Source organism: Heptranchias perlo, chromosome 36 (genome assembly GCF_035084215.1).
Source record: "Heptranchias perlo isolate sHepPer1 chromosome 36, sHepPer1.hap1, whole genome shotgun sequence".
NCBI lineage: Eukaryota > Metazoa > Chordata > Chondrichthyes > Hexanchiformes > Hexanchidae > Heptranchias > Heptranchias perlo.
This window is the reverse complement of record NC_090360.1, coordinates 10,689,963-10,709,516: the sequence shown is the minus strand read 5'-3', so window position 1 is coordinate 10,709,516 and position 19,554 is coordinate 10,689,963.

Sequence of the window (19,554 nt, the reverse complement as noted above, 5' to 3'; positions counted from 1 at the left end):
TAGAATAAGGGGATACAGGCTCAAGCTAGTAAAGGATAATTTTAGGACTGAAATCAGGAAATTTTTCTTTGGGGTGAAAAACACATGGAATAAACATCCAGACAAGAGCAGTGGAACTGAAAACCCTTGAATTGCTTAACAGTTGGATGCTACAATAGGGAGATTTTAGGATTTTTCTGGATGGATGAATTAAGATGGGCCAAATGGCTTTTCCCATCTGTACTTATCTTGCAATATTGTGATTGTTTGATTGTGTCTTTCCATTTTTACCCATGCAACTTTCAATACCATTCCTGACCAGATATCTATCCAGTTCTTTTATAACAGTATTAAGTCTACATTTAACTGCTTTTGCTAGTATTCTGGTTTCACATGTTCACTACACTATTCGCTTTGCACTAGTGTCCTCTAGTTCTGCATTTATCAATTTGCTTCCATGGCTGATACAATTTGAAGTTAATTCCAGCCATTACGGCTCACCCCAACCATTCAGAATTCTTTAACCATTTTAACCTATTTGGTGTAGCACAACTGGCTGATACCAGTCAGATAATGTAGCCGTTATTTTGGCAAAGAAAGCAGGGTCTCATTGTTCGAATAGCAACAGATGTTAGCACTAAAAATTAAAATCCATAAATCAAAAGGATATTAAAAATAGAAAAACTAAACAATTCATTCTTTGACCATTCTTAAGAGCCACAGAGCAGAATTTCCAGTAAGCAGACATTTTACACTGCTGCTAATTAAATTACACAGACTTCCCCCCACTAGTATTTAACCATCTTACCATCCATGGTAAGGTCCCAGACCACAAGCTTCTTTTCACGGAGAAGTAAACTATTTATCCCCTCGATCCTATAGGAAAACTAATGGTTGAAACTCAAAGTTATTTTGTTTCATTTAAGAACAACTGGCATTCATTTTTAAAGCTCCTATCTGTATAGAGACTACATGAGCATGGCTAATCCGTCATGCTTGTAATATCAGACTGTATGATGCATAAGCATCACAGACAGCAGCAACACACCCACTATCCAGAGAGCTCGATTTTTCATTAATTCAATTACACCACTTTCATTTTTGCAAACATTGAAATTCTACCTATTGGGCATTTAATTCTTTTATCATTCTGCTTCAGAAATGAAAAGTAACTAATTTGTTAACCTCCCCAGGAATCAGAGTTTATAGAATACAAATGAATGTCAACAGCCTTAGTCTTCAATCACTAAATTCAGCACTACTTACAACTATTAGCATAGCTTTTATTTTACTGTGGCTGCAGTACGTGTAACATAGATTGAATATAAAGCTGTAGCTTAAGGCATCAAAATGTCATTAATAAAGCATTAGAGATTTGGCACCATGGTGTATTGTATGAATTCAGGTGTCACCAGTCTTAAGAATTATTTTGCCCTATTCTGTGCAGGGCCACTGTGTAGCATCTGGTAATAAGGCTGTGACAGTGACAAAGAGCGTAGTTTCAGTGTTTTATCAGCACACGCAACTTGTACAGTTCAGAAATCATGGTTTGAACAGACAGACACTCTAAACTGGTTGGACTCAACAGGACTGCCTCCCATTTCTAGGCTGCTCATGAGCATGTTACCTTCTGAAGGCTTTTTAATTTCATTACTACTACAATCTAATCTACTACAACTGGTTACAAAACTAATGAAAACTTAAGACTAATTTTCTCATTTCCTCTAATTCCCCCAACTTCGGGGTCATTCCCATGTGAGAGTCTGGACAGTGAGATTTGGCAGGTTTCTCAACCCTAGGGGGGCTGGAACTCCATTCGATCCTTAGCCCATCACCCATGTATCCTCATTTTCAGCAAGGGTTGTTAGATAGTAATACAAAATTTATTTCCCCTGCCCTAGAACAAAATATTCAACTTGTGAGGCAGTTATTTAATACTGGTGGTTAGATTACAGTCTATTCATAGCAGTGTACAGAAAGAAACAAAGCGAATATTCCAACTTCAAAACATTCAAACCTAGTTTCAGGGTATTTTATAAACTGTTTATTTATGAATAATTAATATGGGTCAGTTCACATCAGAAGAATCATCATTAAAATGGTGCACCAAAATCAAGTCTCTAGGTTCGGAGGATGATAGCAATTTCAATTGGTATTAAGCAGCGTGCAGATAGCACACTGTTATCCAGTTTGCATTGTTGTGCTTCTCTTTCTTTGCAAATCAATAGCAGCTACAAGAACCACTGAAATTCTGACCTCCTGAGACCAAAACTCATGTATGCATGATGAGGGGCTCCAAGATTGTTTGAAAATCTAGTCGCAGATTGGTGTAATTACCAGCTACTATCTATCTCAAGCCCCTTCAGTAATTAATAATCAAGTCACTACCCGTGACTTCTTCACTACTGGATCCTGTCAGCAGTAAAAGCGACTGTTAATGAATGATTGAGGCTGTAAAAGTCTAATTGATTGCTAGTCTAATTAAAGCCAAGAGGTGGATTGGAGAAAGTCTTTCAAATATAATGCAAGTATACAACAACACCACCTCCCATCAGTCTTTTAAGATCACGTTTCAACCCATGGTCAGTTTTTCACGCTTTCATAAGGAAAGCATGATAACTTTCCTCCTGCACCCCTGGCCCCCTTCCTGGGGTCGGAGGTTGTCAGAATGAGCCAATCGGATCAGTCAGAAGTGGAGTCTCAGTGCTATCAGAACCAATTAGTTTGGTGGGAGGGATAGATTAAAACCTGTTCAAACCAATCAGATGAGTTGGGGGCTGTCAGACTCCCCAGCACCTTATCATGGAAGGTTAAGTTCAGTTTCCCAAGCAACAGTCACAATTTGGAACAATCAACTGTGCCAGGTATATTTGAAGGTAAATGCAGACTGGAAAGATGGCTCTTGGGAGACCAAGGCTACCATCTTCAGACCTGGCTAATACCCTTAGAGCAGCCAAGGTCCAAATCAGAGCACTGATAATAACAAGGCCCATACAGTCACCCACGATTAGCATTGATAAGCACCATTTCAAGATGCCAATGGTATTCAGCTTTCTTTTCTTTAAAAATTCATTCACTGGATGTGGGCATCGCTGGCAAGGCCAGCATTCATTGCCCATCCCTAATTGCCCTTGAGAAGGTGGTGGTGAGCGGTCTTCTTGAACCGCTGCAGTCTGTGGGTTGAAGGTTCTCCCGCAGTGCTGTTTGGTTGGGAGTTCCAGGATTTTGACCCAACGACGATGAAGGAACGGCGATATATTTCCAAGTCAGGATGGTGTGCAGGTGGTGTTGTTCCCATGTACCTGCTGCTCTTGTCCTTCTAGGTGGTAGAGGTCGTGGGTTTGGGAGGTGCCGTTGAAGAAGTCTCAGCAAGTTAATCTGGATCTGGATGGATCAGGGAGTGTTTTATAATATAGCACCCATCAGGATCTCCAAGAGGATGTGTGTGTGTTGCAGACACCATAATTTTCCTCTACAAAAAGAGGCCTAACCATGGTCATGGAGATGACCAATCTGGAAACACTGCCAGAATAGGAGGCAGACAGAGACCAAAAAAGACAAGGTTGTTGAAATACCAGGGCAGCCAAAACAACTGATACACTAGTTACTCATACTAGATACATTTAGCCAAGTGCTTGATCTGCATGTTTAAAGAGTCCTGCTGTCCATATGTACAAAATAAAAACCATTAGCCACGCTGTCCTCTGCACTTTCCCAACTACCATCAAAAAGGCATTCACATAATACCTGCACGTGAATTGTGTGAAACCAATTCATAGAAGGAAAAGAAAGAACACGCATTTATATAGTGCCATTCACAACCGCAGGACACCCCAAAGCACTTTACAGCCCATGAAATACTTTTAAAGTATAATATAATGAAACATTTCTGACATAGTGTGATGTGCAAGCGATGTCGTTGTTTTTCCATGGTGCTTCCTATTAGCGTTGGTGGATTTCCATTGACGTCGCTCACCTAACTTACTACTTGTTCCAGGTGATTCCCCTGTGGAAGGAGTATGTCTGATGGCTGGGTGCAGGGTTTCAGTGATAGCCATTTAAAACTCTGCTGGCCTTATACCTCCTTGTGATGGTCCCTGTATCTGAATTAGACAAGTCTACTTCTGCTGTAGCTGGCCGGCACTGTCCACTTTGACACATCTACTGTCACTTGCACAGGGATGCTAGATTGCCTTGAGTGACAGCAGCCTCATCCATGCTACCATCATCCATGCCACTGGGTAGTCCCTCATGTACCCTGACCTTCAAAAGGAGCAGAGCTCGAGTGTTAACGAGGGCTGTAAATACCTGCCTCAAAGCACTCACCATCCAATCACCCAGTGTGTTAAGTCAGACAAGAGAGCTTCTGGTAGACGAGCCCAAGGCACCTCCAGCAGCCTGAGCTTTGTCGAGATGCTCCCACTGTGCTTAAGATCTACACCACTGAAGGTTTCACTGCAGGTGCCCATTAATTGCCATGCACTAAATGGCTCACTGCACTGCAGATAACCATTCATCTAGGAGTGTGTAACTCGTGAACACCTCTAATCCTCCCCAGACTTGCAGGGTGTTTTGCATGCGCACAAGTGACTAGTGTATACAATCCTGCTCAGACAGCAATCGCTTGTGTGCAGGCCCTTGCAGGTCAGAATCCCTATAAGGTGCTACAGTAGGAACCATGCTGGCCTCCAGCAGTGGGTACCTGCTCTTCATCTACGTAGTATGACTCACCTGGTACTACCTCCCCAACCACAGCACATCTACATCTGCCAGGTCATATGTACTGATACTTGGCAAAAGTGGCAAGTAACACAGGGTGTTGAGGAGTCAGCTTGCTCAGGGACACTTGCTGTGGTATCACTCTGTTCTTTTAGGCCTACAAACAAAAAGAGCAACAGGTCAAGATATTGCAGCAAATAAACATCTTTAAGCAGTTCTTTCATTGCAGCTTACTATCTGATGTGCCAGCGACTGAACAGGATATAGGAGACAAGACATAATGCATGATAATACTTGCCCAGAGTTTGGGGGAGACCTCCAGCTTCACCCTTGATATTTTCACACATTCCCTACAATGTCCAGGGTCGTGTCCTCAAAAAGGATGCTCTGTGGGTCTCTTATCCTGTAAAAGAGATTAGTCTTGACAGAGGTCAAGTTTAGATAATAGAGACAGTGAAATGCAGCTGCCCATCCTCCAGACCATGCAAGACACTAAATAAACATGCAGCTATGTTGGCTTGCAAAGATTGCTTCTGTTAAGCCCCATAGATTATTTTTGTGCATATTTATACAAACTATATTTCTCCCATTTATTGTGCCAGTTTCTCTACTGGCACTTCTGAATATGTTAACCTTCCACTAACAGTTATCATGGATCAGTACATGGTGATTTAAAGAGGGATGCATCTTGTGACAAGTATTTCCATTGCAAACTATACTTTAGTCTTACCTTAGCTCTTTTGTTCTGGTCTGCTATCTTCTTCCTCACAGCATTCCGGGTCTATTGAGTTCTGAAGGCACTGTCTACTATTGTTCTCAAGTCTGTTGTACTTCAGTCCCATACAGTGCAGCCCTCCTCAGCCTGGCTTCCTGGATCAGTATTCCCAGCATCTAGCCATTGAAACAACGTCTGTGATGCATTTTACAACAACATTGCTGCATAAATACCTAACCCTTCCCCCCCACAAATAAATGGGTTTAAACGCCTCCTTAGCGCAGTTAACCGATGCTGTGCCTCATTAATACTTCTGCTGTTCTATTGGGCAACTCATTGTGTGAGCATCATAATGAATGATTTACATCTGCTGGAAAATCCAGTGATATCAGGGGTTGGGGAGTCAATGAGCAGGATTTAATTGTCCCAAAATCTTTAGTAACCCTCAATTAACCTGAAATAGTGCACTCACAACAATTTCTAACCCAGAGAGGGTCACAAAGAATTAACGGATAGGAGAGAAACAGCTGTAGAAAGAGAGAGGCATTGTTATTTTGTGTGAGCAATGCCACAGAAAGTCAACTGGTATAAATCTAAATATAGCAAAGTTTTGAGTCCATAACACTTTAAATTGTCACAATCTGTTACGGAAGATAACAATCTTAAGAAAAAGTAAGGAGGACGACAGTGTTAATCTACAGAGAAACAATCACCTTTTTAATTAATTTTATGACGTGCAAGAAAAATTAACCTCTAACTGACCTCAGGATGTGTCTATTTTTTGATCTTAAAAGGGCAAGCCAGTTTACACACAGCTATACTTAAGCAATGGAATAATACGTAGAAGGCGGCTCACCACCACCTTCTCAAGGGCAATTAGGGATGGGCAATAAATGCTGGCCTTGTCAGCGACGCCCACATCCCACGAACAAATTTTTAAAAAATACATGGTGTAATGCTCCTGTCCTTATAAAAGAATGTATTTTCTATTCCATGAGCAATGGCCACAGCCACCACTCTTCCTACCTCAACTTTTAGTATCTCAACATTCATTCCGCATGAACTGCCACTCCCTCCGAGCCCAATCCTTAGCTACTAGCTTCTCTCTCGCCCACATATGTTGCCTTAGTACGGGGACAGACCCTCCCCAACCCCAGTACTCACCTCTGATATGTACATGTTAGATGCCGTCTTGTTGCATATCCTGAGCTGTAGAAAAGGTAAAATAAACAAATTGAGTAAATCAGTAAAGGACCATGTGTGAGAGGCATAGGGAAAAATAAGCAAACTTACAGAAGAGAGCGTTGACAGATGGAATCAGAGGTCTGCACAAAGAGAAAGTAAAGTGAGAAAAAGTGTCAGAGACAGACAGATGCACAAAGACGACAATCAAGGTGTGTGAGTCCAACAGAGAGAGTGGGAGGCAACCAGAAAGGCAGAGAAAGTAGTTTGGAGCAGATGAGACAGGTAATTACAGGAGAGAGAGACAACATTTAAAAAAAAATTCTTTGAGCAAGAGATCAATTATCAAAAAATGTGCTTTAAGAAGGTTTGGCTAAGGTCCAACAAATTGTAGTTTTGTTTTGTGTGTGAATTTGACAGCGTGCAGCATTGCTTACTTTTCAAAATGTGAACATATAATTGATATTCCACAGCAAGGCTTCTTGCGTGGCAAGTGAGGACTTTCCTAATGATTTACATATCAACAGCACACGACTACAATTTAAAATATGGGTGCGGTTCAGGCAAACTACCTTGTAAAGTTCATTGATATTTTAGAAATGTTTCAGATAAGAGTCCAGATTCTGTACACTAAAGATTCTCAGTTAGGAAGAGAGACTCATGGAGCTGAATGAATTTTTACGAGAGAAAATGAACAGTTGGGAGGAGCCCAGTGTGAAAAGATTCTCAGTTTAATTGTTCAATGAAATTAATATGTACTATTACTGAGGGAACTGCTTGTCACAGCATGTGTACAGAGTCTTTTCATCTCAAGGAATTTAGTCCAAGTGTATCGGAGATGGGCTTATTTTAATGTTATTGTCCAATGGTGATTCATCTCAGTGATTCATTTCCCCATCAGCTCATAAGACACAAACTCTTCACTCACGTTTTTCTGGCTCTGGTGTTCGAAATGATCATGGCCAAAAATGTTTCAACTTTGGTAATACCATTTGGTAAGAAATTTGCTAGAAATAAAGAGAAAAGATAAGACTTTTGAATTTGGCTCAGTGCTAAATATTGGGCTAAATTTTTACTCTGAGCCGGGAGGACGGTGGGGTGGGCGGTCAGAGGAGGGAATTCCTTACGGGAAGTCCGGAAGGTTTCCCGGACGTCCTTACGACTTTGACGTAAGAACGTCTTTTATTCTTTTTATTGATTTCCCGCCCGACAGGCCAGCCTGAGATTGATAGGCTGGGGTCAGTCCGACGGGAGAAGAGGAAGGAAACAGATGTGAGAAGGTAAGTCTTAGATGGGGGGAGGGGTGGTGGTCGGTTATGGTGGGGGGGGGTTGTGGTTGGGAGTCAGGGGGGGTTGGAAATCATGGGTGGGGGGGTTGGAGATCGTGAGTGGGGGGGGGGTTGTGGTTGGGAGTCAGGGGGGGTTGGAAATCATGGGTGGGGGGGTTGGAGATCGTGAGTGGGGTGGGGGGGCGCTGTACGGTGAGCTTGTTGGGACTGGGGGAAGCACACCTGCTTCTCCCGGCCTACCAGCAGTGCTATAAAGGCTCTTACCTGTTGTTTCAGTCCTTCTCACCTCCTCTCACGTGGAGTGAAGTAGAAGGCCTGGGAATCCCGGCAAAAAAAAAGCTGTAAAAATGGAGGCCCGCAGCCTCCTTGAAAGCATTTAGTGAACGACCTGCATCCTGAGAGCAGGTTGGTCGCCCGCCCCTCGTCCTGCCTATGTTAAAACTGGAAATGGGTGGGTTGGAGGCAGGTTTAAGATTTTAAAAATTTTTACTGCCCTCCCTCCGCCCCCGTTTTTCCAAGTTAAAATTTAGGCCATTATATCTGGAGGTATTCAGTAACATCGCTTGGAAAGGAATTTTCAAATATGTTTCTTTTGGCTTTGTTCGTTGCTCCAACTTTAAATCGCCAGACCCCTGATGAATGCAAAAACACATTGGAACTGTCTGGCTTTGTAATCTAGTGAGAATTTTTGTTATTCCTTCTGATGAAAAGCTAGACAGAATGTGCGGCTGTGTCCCCCTGGTATTTACATGTTTTTCTAGCGTGGATTACTAGCCGTAATGTTTGATATACAGGGTTAAAGTTCTACAAATAGGTGCTAACTTGTCTGCCATATTCCTACAGCAAGGAAATTGTTCTGCTTGATTTCTCACTCTTTCCACTGTCATGTGTTTATGTCTTTAGTGAATTAATATTTTTCTTAATCATCAAAAAATAAGTATGATCGTCAAGGCTACTCAAGTAAAGTTTTTTTTTGATCAGTCAGACATGTAAACTCATGACTATTCTTACAAAGCTCTAAACCAAACAGAGAATGTATGTTTAAGTTGACAAGAACCAAGGTTGAGATGTGTGTGCAGAGGTACAATTGGCATTTAATTGGTAGAGATCCTACATTGGATACAAAACACTGAAAAGCTTCTTGCTTTTTATCCAGCAAGGACCACCCTATCTGCTACACCAGACTGCAGGTTTACCTAGAGTCCACTGGGCAGAATCCTAGCCCCCATCGATGGTCCACCCTTCCACATCCAATCAATCAGCCAGGATGACAGGCCAATCAACAGCGCTAATCCTTCCAGAATACCAGCCCGAGTCCCACACTGTTTTAATTTCCCCAAGCAACCAAACAGCAATTTTTTTTTTTTTTGAGTGTTTCACCTCAGACACCACCAGTGTAAATATTCTTCTCTGATTCACAAAATATATTCAGGGTTTGATTGTAACGTTCAACGGGTTTCCAGGAGGAAACCGCAGCAGTTAGTTAGTTTCCCAGAAGCCCACGTCTGAGGTTTAATGTATTTTGACCTGACACCAATTGCTTATAGTGACGATTTTTTATTTGAACAAAAGCAAGGATCAATACATGCAAGTATTTAAGCGGTAATTATCAGAAAACAAGGAATCATATTACATTGTTCTTTGGGTGGAAGCCGCGACCTCGCTCCCCGTTCCTTCATGCACGTACTTTTGTTCTCGTTTACCTGCCTGGTACTTTCTTTTCTGTGCTCGACCTCTCTTCACTATAACTTCTCTAAAACCTGACTCTCGGAAGGGGTCTCTCTTTTATGCTACTTTTGGGGGCAGGCACAGGAGCTATTACTGACATAGGTATTTACCCTATCGAGGTCTTTCTAAAGGGCGAGGTGACCAGCAGGGCGCGGTGAATTTTCTGGACAAAGGAAGAGGTGTCGGCCCACTTCATAGCTCTACATTTTGCGGGCAAGGGCGATTGAGAGGCCCTCAAAATGTTGACCAATCATCCGCTTCCAACACTAGAGGAGGCCTGCCTCTGCAACTTAGACAGAAAGCTGATCATATAAAGGCAGTAAAAGTTACACAGATCAAAAATACAGGTGGTACAATGAGTCAAGGTATATTGATTCTGGAGTGTAGTTGCCTTGTAACATGTTCAGACGCACAGGCCCACCTTGTTTCACTGTTTATGCCCTGGATAGCATGGTTGTGTGTTTTTAACCACTATTACTGCATTGGTTCCTGTAGTTTCTCACCCATAACCCCGTTAATTTGTGTGGAAACTATATTTCCTTATACGAGGCACCACGAGGCCACAGCGATTTTAACCACCGAGTCACATTCCCATACCGCTGACCCATTTCCCGCCATTCAGCACAATTATCACACTGAATTACATAGCTCTTTGATTCATTTTTGTTCCTCAGTTTATCTATCCCTACCCCACATTACCATAGATCCGTATGAAATGAGGGATGAACCCTTTTCCATAGTTACTACCAGTGATACCGCAGCTTCCAGTCTCAGTTCGGTATCAATAAGTGCAATGCACAGCTGACAGACTGGAGATATATTGCCAGTTGCGCACTGTTGCAGGTCACACAAAGGTCAACCACTATGTAGCTCTGCTAGGACAGAGCTTCACGACTTGGGTGGTTCGTTTTTAAGGATATTTAAAGTGATCATAATATGACAGAATTTCACATTGAGTTTGAGAGTGACGTCCTTAAGTCAGAAACTAGAGTCTTAAGCTTAAATAAAGCTAATTACATAGGTATGAGGGACGAGTTGGCTAAGGTAGATTGGGAAACCAAATTACAAGGTATGATGGTTGAAATGCAATCATAAACATTTAAAGAAATATTTCAATATTCTTAACAAATATACAACCCATTGAGAAATAAAAACTCCACACAAAAAGTGATCCACCCACGGTTAACTAAAGAAGTTACAGATAGTATTAGATTAAAAGAAGATGCCTATACTGTTGCCAAGAAGAGTAGTAAGCCTGAGGATTGGGAGAGTTTTAGAAACCAGCAAAGGACGACCAAAAAATTGATAAAAGAGAGAAAAAAGAATATGAAAGTAAACTAGCAAGAAATATAAAAAGATTGTAAGAGCTTCTACAAGTATGTAAAAAGGAAGAGAGTAGCAAAAGTAAACATTGGTCACTTAGAGGCTGAGACAGGAGAAATTATGACGGGGAATAAGGAAATGGCAGATGCGTTAAACAAATATTTTGTATCTGTCTTCACAGTAGAAGACACAAAAAAAATACCAGAAATAGTGCGGAACCAAGGGTATAATAAGAGTGAGGAACTTAAAGTAATTAATATCAGTAGAGAAAAAGTACTTGAGAGACTAATAGGTCTAAAAGCTGATAAATCCCCTGGATCTGATGGCCTACATCCGAGGGTTCTAAAAGAGGTGGCTGCAGAGAGAGTGGATGCATTGGTTGTGATCTTCCAAAATTCCCTAGATTCTAGAACAGTTGCAGCGGATTGGAAGGTAGCAAATGTGACCCCGCTATTCAAGAAAGGAGGGAGAGAGAAAAAGGGGAACTACAGGCCAGTTAGCCTGACATCAGTCGTCGGGAAAATGCTGGAATCCATTATTAAGGAAGTGGTAACAGGGCACTTAGAAAATCATAATATGATCAGGCGAAGTCAACATGGTTTTATGAAAGGGAAATCATGTTTGACAAACTTATTAGAGTTTTTTGAGGATGTAATTAGCAGGGTAAATAAAGGGGAACCAGTGAATGTCGTTTGTTTGGATTTTCAAAAGGCATTTGATAAGGTGCCACATAAAAGGTTGTTACACAAGATAAGGGCTCATAGGGTTGAGGGTAACATATTAGCATGGATAGAGGATTGGTTAACAGATAGGAAACAGAGAGTAGGGGTAAATGGGTCATTTTCAGGTTGGCAGGCTGTAACTAGTGGGATGCAGCAAGGATCATCTATTTACAATCTATATTAATGATTTAGATGAAGGAAACGAGTGTAATGTATCCAAATTTGCTGACGATACAAAGCAGAAAGTAAGCTCTGAGGAGGACACAAAAAGTCTGCAAAGGGATATGGACAGGTTAAGTGAGTGAGCAAGAAGGTGGCAGATGGAGTATAATGTGGGAAAATGTGAGGTTATTCACTTTGGTAGGAAGAATAGAAAAACAGAATATTTTTAAATGGTGAGAAACTATTAAATGTTGCTGTTCAGAGAGACTTGGATGTCCTCGTACAAGAAACACAAAAAGTTAGCATGCAGGTACAGCAAGCAATTAGGAAAGCAAATGGAATGTTGTCCTTGATTGCAAGGGGGTTGGAGTACAAAGGTAAGGAAGTCTTACTACAGTTTTACAGGGCTTTGGTGAGACCTCACTGAGAATATTAGTTTTGGTCTCATCTAAGGAAGGATATGCAGATATCTGGACTCTAGGGGAATCAAGGGATATGGGGATCGGGCAGGAAAGTGGAATTGAGGTTGAAGATCAGCCATGATCTGATTGAATGGTGGAGCAGGCTCAAGGGGCCATGTGGCCTCCTCCTGCTCCTTTTTCTTATGTTCTTATGAAAGAGCATGAGCAGGAGCTTTAATATTAAGAACACTGAAAGGTAAATTTAGAGGATGTCCAGAACGTCCAAAGGAGTCAAGAGCTCAGGATCTGATTCCTGAGTTATACTGCAAGTTATGTATCAAAGCGCATTTGAAAGCACTTCACTAATGCGAAAGTCGCAGCATTATTGCACCCTTCATCTTCCTGCGCCAATGGGGTTCCTTATATTTTAGTTCATCCACCATCTGGGAACCACCTCATTATACAAATCACTCAGCAGTTGGGAGCATTAATTTAATAAGGGCAATTTTGTGATTTATGGGAGTTTCACTATTCTCATTTGAGTTGGGGCCAGTCAGTCTGAATTAGCAGAAAACAAAGTACCTCCACAAACACCTGGTAGAGCTTTCTTAGGGACAAAATGGATGATTTCCATGTGCAGTTGAGGTAGAAGATCAAACATGATCTTGGTGAATGGCAGAGCACGCTCGAGGAGCCGTATGGCATACACCTGCTCCTATTTCTTATGCTCTTATGTAGTTGGAGGATTCAAATGGCAGGCCTGACAAGTACGTCTGCAAATGACCTACTCTCTACTGGTTTTACATTTAATGAATTACACTGTCCTAGTTACTGGGGCACTTTGAAATGTTTGACCTCTATAGAGTGGATCCTTCATCACGTAAAACTACTGTTCCATTCTTGGCCTCAGACATATTCCTGAGCAAAGACTTCTGTCGTTTTCAAAGATGCCATATATCAACCATGACTGTAAGCTATCTGTATTGTTACTAATAATGCAGCATTAGTGTAATATATGAAGCTGCAAAACAAATGCTAAACTTTATGTGTGGGTTTGTCATTGTGTCTCTATGTCCGTACCAAAGACTAATTTTCTCAGTTAATAATTCAGCTACAAGATCTAATGCATAGTTCCATTATTAGAAATAATTAACCTCTGCCAGAGGTGCTGTGTCTTATGGGGAGACCCAAACAAAGGAGATGGGATTTTTTTTTTAGAAAGAAAATAGTTCATCTTGGTCTTGCAAGATTCAAAATATTTTTGCATATGATAGAAACTTTTAAGTAAAACTAAAACCTGACAGATTTCAACCAAATACACGTCTATTAACTTTGGCAATCTAATTAAGTATTCAGTTTCATATAAGAACTTGCTTCAAGCTATTGCCAATTTGAGCAGCATCAGCAGCTTCTCAACAAAAAGACACAATGATCATAGTCCAACTTGAGAAAACCTGGGTTCATAACATGTAGAATTCATTGTCTGAGTAGTCTCAAATCATAATGGCAAGTGATCTTGCAACCCACACAGTTATAACCTGGATTTACTTTATATAAAAAACCACACTGTTGAAAAATATTTTCTATACCTATGGAAAACTTATCCAGTAGACAGCCTTCTACTTTATATCAAAATCTATGAGATGCAAAATTTATACTACTTTACTTACTAATAGAAATCAGGTTCTAATTTTGTTGCTTATAATACATAATTCAATATTTTGATATTTTTCTGAAGAAAACTATTTTTGATGGGTTGGCCACATCAACTTGTTGGTTTCTATTTACAATATTACCTTATTAACAATCCTTTTTCTTTTGGCTCACTTTTTATATGGTATTAATATTAAGTTGGCTGTGATATAGTTCCCTTCTTCACTTTGTGTTGACATTTACAGCTATTAATTAAAAGCAGTTCTATTAAAAGTACCAACAGTTTAACCTGGCACTACATTTGCTGCTCCCTTTGTCTGTAGCCTTCATCAATGGTAGTTCACTTCTTTGCCTTTAATCTTTCACCTTATAATTGAATTGGAAATGGATTGAGATGGTTGCATTTGTGAACCAAATATAAGCACGAGAGGGGTTAGAGGGTAATAAGCTCACACTGTAAATTAAAACCAACAAATTGATATGGTCAAACTAGCAGATTTCCTGCCATTACAATTTTGCCACATGATATTTGATGGTTCTGATAGGGAAGAGATTCTGCCTGAAGTTCACAAATGATTAGCATCACATCATCATCTGTAATTTCCTTAAATATAATGCAAAATTCAGTCCAGTAATAAATTGTATTTTGTACAGAATTCAACGATGTTTCCTAAAAGCTGAGCTTGTAGGAATTAAATAGTCTGTGCAAACAAAAGTAAGGGTATGAATTTAAGCCCATTTTAGTTATATTGGATCATATTGAAAACTTCTGAGGTCCAAACAAATTAGAGGGTTAGACTGAGTCTGCCTTTCACCTGGTGTTGCATGATACTGTGATTCCATTACTATTGTGAATGCCAATACATTCGTTTAAAGCTTAACTGGAGCTCGCTTAATCTGCTGCTTTCATGTCCTGTGACTCCACGTCCTCTTATGCAAATTTAATGTACTATCAATAGGGTTATAAATCTCCACTAGATTTACATTACAATTCAGACAAAAAAAATGTTTTTTAAAAATTCTTGGTGCCATTATTGTGAAAGAAGTTTTCGTATTTTACTCATATTTATGCCTTTCTATTTTTGCTGGAACCCCAAGAGAGAAAAGATAGGTTAACATTTGGGTATAAACCATTCATCAGAAATGAGTTCTGATGAGGGGCAGGATGTGCACACGAGCTTTGTTGCATTGAAGCCCGGGTCAGGGTTTCTTTTACTTCCCATAGATGACCTGGTCATTCTTTGGAGAAAGCTCAAGTACAAATGTTAGTCAAGATTTAATATTTAGTTTCCTTGTGAGGAATTGAATTCTAACAAAAAGTCTGTACCTAAAATATTAACCTATCTGTTTTTACAGATGTTGAAGGACCTGCTGTGTATTTTCAATATTTTCTATTTTTATTGCAATGAGCATGTGTATATATTTTTGGATTTCATGTTAGATAGTCTACTCAAATTTAGTGTATGGACCATGAGTGAACCAATTGTTGACTGTAGACTGACATCTGAGGCAAATTTAGCCACAGAAATATCATTCCAATTCCTCTGAAGATATACTTAACATTGCCTTTCACAAAGAACATTTCCTTCAACTAAATTTGATGGTTAGCCGTTCTTTGACAATGACGTAGGATGTTTGTCCCCTAGTTGACATATCTATAATAATTGGAACATAATATTTGGTCAACCAGCTATCAAAGATTCTGTTGAACTGGTACACCCTATTGCCATTGCTTTCATTTGACATCAGCAGATTAAAACCACCTATTATTGGTTAAAAAACAAGATCTAGATGGGTATTAATCAGTCTTTCGCCCGCCAGAACGAAATGGTTTTTCCCTGTTCCTTGCAGAGACAGCCCACGGGAACCATAACGAATCCTGCATGGACTGTCCCTAGTAATAAGGAATTGAAATCAAGAATCTGATAGACAAAAATACACTTTTATCACATTTTATGTCAGACTCAGAGCACAAGTTAACACAAAAGCAGTAATACTGTGAATTATGATATTCTTTACACAATCATAGACTTGGGTATTAAGTAGCTGCACATTTAGAGTGTTGAACCCTCACAAAAACCCTTAGTTTTGACTGACAGTTAGTGTTTTCCCCCAGTTGAGTGGCTAAATTGTCTACAAAGCTCGTGTACATGCTGCCAAACTGACCAATTCTCCAAAGAAATGTCTGCAACTTGGACTGATCTAGGAAGCAACCTGAATGTGAGGGACATGATCAGAAATAAGGGAAATGATCAAGCAAACCAAGGAGGTTCTAATTATTGTAATATGTTTCGGCATCAAGTTTAGTGAGACTTATACCATGCCAACGTTTGGTATAACATACATTACCTGCTCTCCATAAAAACAGAAAATGTTGAAAATACACAGCAGGTTCATTAACTAACAAAGATAGATCATCATTTCCGGTGTAGACCCTTGGTCAGAATTCAGTTCCTCAATTGGAAATTGCAATTTAAAATCATAGTTCTGACTGATGTTCGTACTGGAGCTTTTCCAGAAAGAGTATGACCAGGTCATCTATGTGCACATCCCACCCTTCATTATTGCTCAATTTGGAGAGAAAGTCTATATCTGAAAGGTTCACTTTCTTTTTACAAACACATACTTTCATTCAGAATGATATTCAACCTTGCTTTACCCACAGAAGTATGGTTTGCAATTTAAGAGGAGGTGGGCCTAATATTTGGAGCTGATTTGACCATCAATCCTTGGGGGGGGGGGGGGGGTGGTGAAGAGGGGTGCCGTCTGGGAATTAATCAGTTTGGAAATAACCTCACATTTGAACCTCTGGTGAATTGATGACAGGGTGTGGATATAGAGACAGGTTTATTTGACCTCCCTCGAAGAAACTATTTCTTCCTTTTAGCTAACGTTGTAGCACATCTATCATTAGATCACAACTTTTGGCTAATGTCAATGTTCAGTTCCTTGAATGGGATGTGGCAATCTGCAGCACTGAATATAACCTTCTTGTCTTGGGCTCAGTCAAGATCTTTTGATAGGATGCCAACCCAAGGTAAAACTTCCTGTTCAAAGTTGTTCCAATTAGCCAAATCACACATCTGTGTATTCCTTTCAAGATGCAGACAAAAGGTCAGCTGTATGCAGATCAAGTCTCCAGTTCTTATTTTGAAAACAATCTCATTTCAGTGCAGATTATACAGTCCAAATTGAAAAAAAAACTCTGAATTTGTCTCCGACCTCCTTTACAAGATATTTCAGCAGCGGTATCTATACCTTGAATCGACTAGTCCTACTCTGAACTGGCAAAGGAATTTCATAGCACTTGAAATGGCCCCTGCATATGTTGGCCCAATATCCAGCAGGACTAATTTTCTTCAATTGTTCTTTTTACACTGGTAACAATAGTGATGTTTCCAGTGAGTCTTTGCTATCCAGAAGAGCCAGGTACATTTGTATCACCTCAGGGATATCAGCAGTAAGATATAATTGGAAATTATACTAATTGACACTTACAGAGGGAATGTACAAGTACATGAGGGTTATATAATTAACTGCGTTACAGTTGCTGAAAATTAGGCTTGAAATCATACGATGTGATGTCAGCAGACATGTGTTTGGTGTTTGCCACTTGCTTCATCCTCTTGGCCACAGTGGTAAGTGCCATGTGGAGACTAGATGAAGGAAGAAGGGCAACATTTAAAAAAAATTGTAACACACCAAGAGCAAGAAACAATACTTTTGTTAATCAAGGAATTGAGACACTGAAAAATAATGGAGAATTGACTACACGGAATGAACACTGCTATGTCTTCTTGAAGAAATTTGTGTTCTCTTAACTTGCTTTTGTTGCCCGCATTACAAAGAACCATCAACCTCTAAACAAGAGAGAATTAAACACTTTCTACGAAGACCATCTGTTACCTTTTGAGTATTCTATTCATAACATTCTTATTTTTAATCACTTTCATCTCCTGCATCTTAATTTGAGGAATACGTGGGTCAACTGCTCTGAACCCCTGGTTTGAATGGAATGAGTGAGATACCTATGGAGGCTGGGACCTTTTTTATATTGGCAGCAAATTGACACTTAGTAAAAGATGGTTCATCTACATAGTAGAAAAACATGGTGTAAGTGTTAACAAATAGAGGGTTAACAGTGAAGATTTGTTGTTTTTTATCGTTGTTGGCTTACCTGTTTGACTTCAGGGTGTGATATCATCCAATGCAATATTCATGCTGATTGGGCTACATTTTGCCCACAATGAAGCAGCCACAAAAGGCAAGAGTCATTTTTCAGTGAGTGCTGTTCAATCTATTTGAGGTAACATGGATTGATCGGCTATGTATCATGTCATCCTTTATACTCAACTATCTAACGTTTCCAGTGTTTGTGTTGACAATATAAACATCTGTTCTGTCTTGAAAACTCTACAATTTATCCTTGGTGTCATTGTCTACCAATGTGTTACCTACCTTTCATATAGTCGTCTTCATTCTTTGAATGTAGTTTGTCCATGCATGGGTTCATGTCACGCTACACGTTACCCCACCAGCGAACAAAAGCTATCTGTTTTTAATATAATGGGTCATTTGCTGGCTTTCTCTGCCTTCCGGATGTTTCTGCCTCTCTCTGTTTTGTTTCCTGTTTGTTTTTTTGTTGAATGTGTATTCGGGGGTTCTGTAGGTGACACCTCTCTGTCTGAACACGGTGATTGCCTTGGTAACGGGCAGTTGCAGGGGCAGTCTGTAAACACCATGTATTGTTCTATATGTATAAATGCGTAGGCTTCAAGGAGCTCTTGACATTTACCTGAGGAAGGAGGAAGCCTCCGAAAGCTTGTAGATTTCAAATAAAAATTGTTGGACTATAACTTGGTGTTGTAAAATTGTTTACAATTGTCAACCCCAGTCCATCACCGGCATCTCCACATCATGTATGTATCCACCTTTGGATCCATTGTTTACCTGGGAAAGTGAATCAGACAGCGTTCTTCGAGGAGCTTCGAGCTTGTTACATGATCATCTAACAATCCCACAGACCATTCCTCACTTATTTTCAACAGAGCCACTTTTTATTGTGCAGCTTATGTTTATTCAGTAAAGGAAAATATGTCCAATAGTATCCCAACCCATCACCCCAAACCAAGGTTACATATAATGGACAATGTACAAAAAATGCCACAGTAAAATCAATAATCTTTATATTCTGTTTCTCCACCACATATAATTTGTAATTATGCCCATTTAATGAGTAAAATGAGGGATGCCTATAAAAGAAAGCTGGCCTGCTGCTGGCCCATGTAAGGCCCCAATCCCCACATTCCCCCAGGATCATTTCCCCCTCTCCCAGCCGGCAAGGGGAAGGAGCCAGACGATTACCTGCCCTCCCACAACCAGCGAGCTGCAGCAAGGCAACCGGTTGATGCCCTCAGGTCTCCAGCAGCAGGCCTAAGCTGAAAATAGTCCATTTTGGGTGTGAGTCGAATATCAACCACGGTATTCTAAATGAGGCCAAACCAAGGTCTTGTACCGGGACACTATAGTGCATTTTGTTTTATGTTGGATCATCCTAGCAATACATCCTAATATTCTATTTGTTTCTGCAACAGCCTTGCAGCATTGGTCGTGAACCTTTACAGACTAATGCACTATAACACCTAGGTTTCTTTTCTGCTTTAGTTCGGAACCCTGCACGG